Source organism: Triticum aestivum, chromosome 1D (genome assembly GCF_018294505.1).
Source record: "Triticum aestivum cultivar Chinese Spring chromosome 1D, IWGSC CS RefSeq v2.1, whole genome shotgun sequence".
NCBI classification, from domain to species: Eukaryota; Viridiplantae; Streptophyta; class Magnoliopsida; order Poales; family Poaceae; genus Triticum; species Triticum aestivum.
In genome coordinates, this window is record NC_057796.1 from 444,069,890 (window position 1) to 444,075,235 (window position 5,346).

Consider the following 5,346-nt stretch of genomic DNA (forward strand, 5'->3'; position numbering starts at 1 on the left):
CGCGAAAATAACGTGCCCCCCGCTGACATGTCGGACCCACCAGCTATCTTCGCACGCAAGGAAGTGCCTCCTTATTACGCACAAAAAAATGAATACTCCCCCTGCCAGCTGGAACCCAGCATAGTTGGAGGCTGACTTGTGGGCCTACCAAGTTGACGGGGATGGAGGGCTTTGTCAGCTTAGTCAACATGAATGATTCTAGCTCCTGTTACCGTACGATGTTCATCCAACGGCCGTAGTGCTTCTTCAACCTCTGGTCTTCTTGCTCTAGCCGCCCAAACCAGCGCCGGTCGTGCCGCGTGCTCCTGCCTCCCGTGGCCGGCTGTGATGCCACGGAGGCCTCACCGCCCCCTACTACTCCCACCGCTGGCCAGGCCATCCCTCTACTCACCCACACCCCCTGTTATTCTGCGGCGACAGCAGCCTCACACCGCAGCCGAACCAGTGAACCCTCGTACTCCTCTTCGCGAGGGCATCCACTGCTGCGTCTTCCCCGGCTCCGAGTCGTCCCCTTCCTAGTCCTTGCCGTCGTCCACCGCCGTGGTGCTCTCGGCGCGGCGTGGTCAGCGTGGTCAAGGAACGACTATCATCGGACGTGGACTGTACGTGGAGAGGCTGACAGTTGGGTCCACGGCCGCAGCAAGGAAGTGCCTCCTTATTACGCGCAAAATAATGATTCCTCCACCTGACAGCGGGGACCCACCGGACGGGCCACCGTATTTCGTGAAAAAAAGATTCCCCCTAACTACTGGGACCCACCAGCTACATCTTTGCATTTTGCTTGTCAAATACAGTACGTGGTCAAACTTTGACCCAAAATACGCAAAACAACAAAAAAATACTTCCAAGACCAGCGCCGCTCTTCCGCTCTTCTCCTCTTAAACCACCGCCGCTCCTCTCCTGTTCCAATCTAAATGCAGCGCCGCTCCTCTCCTCTTCCATTTCAAAACCACCGCCCCTCCTCTCCTGTTCCAGTCCAAAACCAGTGTCGCTCCTCTCCCGTTCTAATCCAAAACCAGCGCTACTCCTCTCCTCTTCCATTCAAAAACCACCGCCGGCGAGTGAAGGTGCTGTGGAGAAGTAGATCGATGGAGGAGTACAACCGATACGTGAGGATCGCAGACGGCGACCCTGTGAAGCTAGCTAGGATGTTGGAGATACAGTCTTGGTTTGACAACAAGGACCAACTAGCGGCGACGGCGACATCCATGGCCAAATATCTGCAACAGAGCGAAAAGGCGGTGATACTCCCGGAGGGAGTCGCACCGGAGTACATAGAGCTGCTCCTCTGGGCCATGGAGCAAAAAGATTCACCGAATCCGATCGTGAGGGAGCGGTGGTGGGAGTATCGATCCCAGATGGAGCATCCACCAGAGATTGAAGGATCGAGCATTTACAGGGTGTCGTTTGTGAGGGTGTCCTCCCAGAGCGAGTCGGTGGAGTCTTCGTCGACCGAACCCAACTGCAAGAGGAGAAAAGCAGTTGGCCCGACGACGCTTCCCCGCCATCGTCTCCCTCGCCGTTCACATCGTCTCATGGGGCGGCTGTCTGCCGCCGAGGAATAGGAGGGGGCTGCCCCCTCCCCCCCCCCCAGCCCAATAGTCGGGCAGGTTGTGAATTGTCAGGAGGAACTTCGGGTTGTCAGTATTTGCAGGTTGTGAATTGTGTTTTGTATTGTGTGTTTTGAGAGTACTTTCAGATATGAATGTCTTTTGAATTTCAGATTTGCAGCATTGAGCATATGAAGTATTTTATGAATTCTAGAGATCTATATTTAGCACTTAAAAAATGTAGTTTCATAGGAGTATAAAAGTGCAGACAATGTGATTCTCAGAGAAGAAACTGCAAGTTTCAGTTTCAGATAAGAAACTGCAAGTTCAGTTACAGATAAGAAACTGCAACTTTCAGAGGCAGAGCATTTATATTAACACGGCCTTTTCAAACAGGGTTAACATCATGTTGGAAGTTTTATTCATGGTCGAAAATGGAACTACCAGCCAGTTAACATCATGCTGATTAACATTCATGCATAGAACATCTTCATATGATGCACAGTGCCCACACAATGTCGAGTGTGCGAAACACAGAGAAAACGAGGGACGAAGTTTTGGCAAGTGTTGGACGTGGTTTTGGGCTGCCCCGTCTAGGCTTTCATTTTTAACATGCGCATCCCACGACCTCGGATGGGAGGTCCATAGTCCTGTTTGTATTTTCTTAGGGCCGTCATGTATCGACCGGCCTATGGACCTCCCATCCGAGGTTTTATTTTTGGCAGCCCAATTTATGTATTTTTTTGAAGAAAACGCAGAGGTTTGTTCTAGTTTTCTATATAAGAATAGGAACGCCAGGTCCAACTTATGTTTCCCTTCTAACTATATTATATATATTTAAATTATTTTATATGTTATTATATATTATTTTTATTGTCATCATATATTTAACAGATACTTACATATATAAGAAAACAATATCCCACATCTTATTAACTTATAAAAATAATTTCTTAACAAATAAAATCCTGGATTGTTTTGGCACGAAAATCCTAGTGATTGTGTACAAAAGCTTGGTAAGATTTAGGGACAAATGTAATAATATCACTTATTATTTAAATATATTTATAACAAAATGCTTAGCCCCTTTTTATATTTTGATAACATTGCTGGCCCAACCCAACATTATAATTAGAATCAGCCCAGCAAAATCGTGTATTTCGAGAAAGTGCAAATGGCCTGTAATTTTTTAGGAAATAAAATAATGGGCCACATGGACGCTACATTACTTGTTCACCCAGCCCAGCTAATGGCTGTAATTCAAAAAGAAAAGATCAAATTGACTGTAAATTCTACTGCGCAAAAAAAGACTATAAGTTCTGAAAAAATCGGTTGAATACGTGCCACATTTTTGGATGCTGAAATGTGGGCCAATAGGTCGAAGCCAACGCAAGTCGTTGTCAATTTAGTCAACAAATGATTCTGACATGTTAGCCGTTGGATTTACATCCAACGACCGGCATCCATCTTCAATCTCTCGTCCTCTTCCTCCAGCGCTGCCGGGACCACCTCCCGCCTCCTGCTGCTAGCAGCTCTGCTTAGCACGCTTCGCTATGAAGCGCTACTCCACCGTTGGCCAGGCCATCCCTCCACCCCTCCACACCTCATGTTCTTCTCCACCGACTGCCGAACCACACCTCACTAGAACCAGTTAACCCTTGTACACCTCTCCGTCTGCGACTATACTCCCGCGTCTTCCCATCTTCGGCTCATTGCTGTCCGGGGCCTCGCCGTCATCCACCACCTTGGATGCGCTCGGCGCGGCGTGGTCAACGTGGTCAACGAACGACACCATCGGAAGCAGACTGTGCGTGGAGAGGCTGACAGCTGGGTCCATGGCCCCACACAAGGAAATGCCTCCTTATTACGCGCAAAATAATGATTCCTCCACCTGACATCTGGGACCCACCGGAAGGGCCTCTGTATTTCTCAAAAATAACGTGCCCCACGCTGACATGTCGGACCCACCAGCTATCTTCGCACGCAAGGAAGTGCCTCCTTATTATGCACAAAAAAATTAATACTCCTCCTGCCAGCTGGAACCCAGCATAGTGGGAGGCTGACTTGTGGGCCTACCAAGTTGATGGGGACGGAGGGCTTTGTCAACTTAGTCAATATGAACGATTCTAGCTCCTGTTACCGTACGATGTTCATCCAACGGCCGTAGTGCTTCTTCAACCTCTGGTCTTCTTGCTCCAGCCGCCCAAACCAGCGCCGGTCGTGCCGCGTGCTCCTGCCTCCCGTGGCTGGCTGTGATGCCGCGGAGGCCTCACCGCCCCCTACTACTCCCACCGCTGGCCAGGCCATCCCTCTAGTCAGTCACACCCCCTGTTATTCTGCGGCGACAGCAGCCTCACACCACAGCCGAACCAGTGAACCCTCGTACTCCTCTTCGCGTGGGCATCCACTGCTGCGTCTTCCCCGGCTCCGAGTCGTCCCCTTCCTAGTCCTCGCCGTCGTCCACCGCCGTGGTGCTCTCGGCGCGGCGTGGTCAACATGGTCAAGGAACGACTTCCATCGGACGTGGACTATACGTGGAGAGGCTGACAGCTGGGTCCACGGCCGCAGCAAGGAAGTGCCTCCTTATTACGCGCAAAATAATGATTCCTCCATCTGACAGCGGGGCCCCACCGGATGGGCCACCGTATTTCATGAAAAAAATGTTTCCCCTGACTGCTGGGACCCACCAGCTACATCTTCGCACGCAAGGAAGTGCGTCCGGGCAAAAAAATGATTCGCCCCCCTGACTGCTGGGACCCACCAGCTACATCTTCGCACGCAAGGAAGTGTGTCCGGGCAAAAAAACGATTCGCCCCCTGACTGCTGGGACCCACCAGCTACATCTTTGCACGCAAGGAAGTGCCTGACAGACGGGACCCACCTGGTCGAAGCGTACGTAGCGTTGTCATTCTGGTCGCGAACGTGTACGTACATATATACTGGTGGATGTAGAGGCACGCACGTGTCGTAGTAGAGGCGCGTACATGTCGTAGTAGAGGCGTGCACGTAGCATGTACACGTACGTATAGCGGCCAGGGTGCAAGAAAAAAATACGGCCACGTATGTGTACATACGGGCGGGGTCTCGAACGCCTACTCGCGCATACGTACGGCCAGGGCTCGTGTACATGGCTGGGTCGGAACGGAGAAACAGTGTCGTCGTCGTGTTCATGGGGAGGCAACGGAACGCGTCGTGTTCATGGGGAGGCAACGGAATGCGTCGTGTTCATGGGGAGGCAACGGAATGCGTCGTGTTCATCGGGAGGCAACGGAACGCGTGGGAGCCAACCGGCTGGGTCGGAACGGAATGCGTGGTCGTGTTCATCGGGAGGGCTTGGATGGAACAGGCGATGGAAACGAGGCCTGGCGTACCGCAAAACGGAGAAAATGGACCTCCTACGTTCGGAACGGGGTCCTGTTGATCGGGAGGGGTGTTGCGTACCACAAAACGGAGGAAACGGACCTCCTACGGTCGAAACGGGGGTCTTGTTGATCGGGAGGGGTGTGGCATACCGCAAAACGGACGAAACGGACCTCCTACGGTCGAAACGGGGGTCCTGTTGATCGGGAGGGGTGTGGCGTACCGCAAAACGGACGAAACGGACCTCCTGCGGTGGAAACGGGGGTCCTGTTCATCGGGAGGGGTGTGGCGTACCGCAAAACGGGACTCCACGGGATACTGTTCATCTCCACCGTCGACCTCCTCCAGCCTCCACGGGCTACTGTCGACCTCCTCCAGCCTCCACGGGCTCCTGTTCATCCAGCCTCCACCGCGCGCTACTCCACCAGCTACTGTT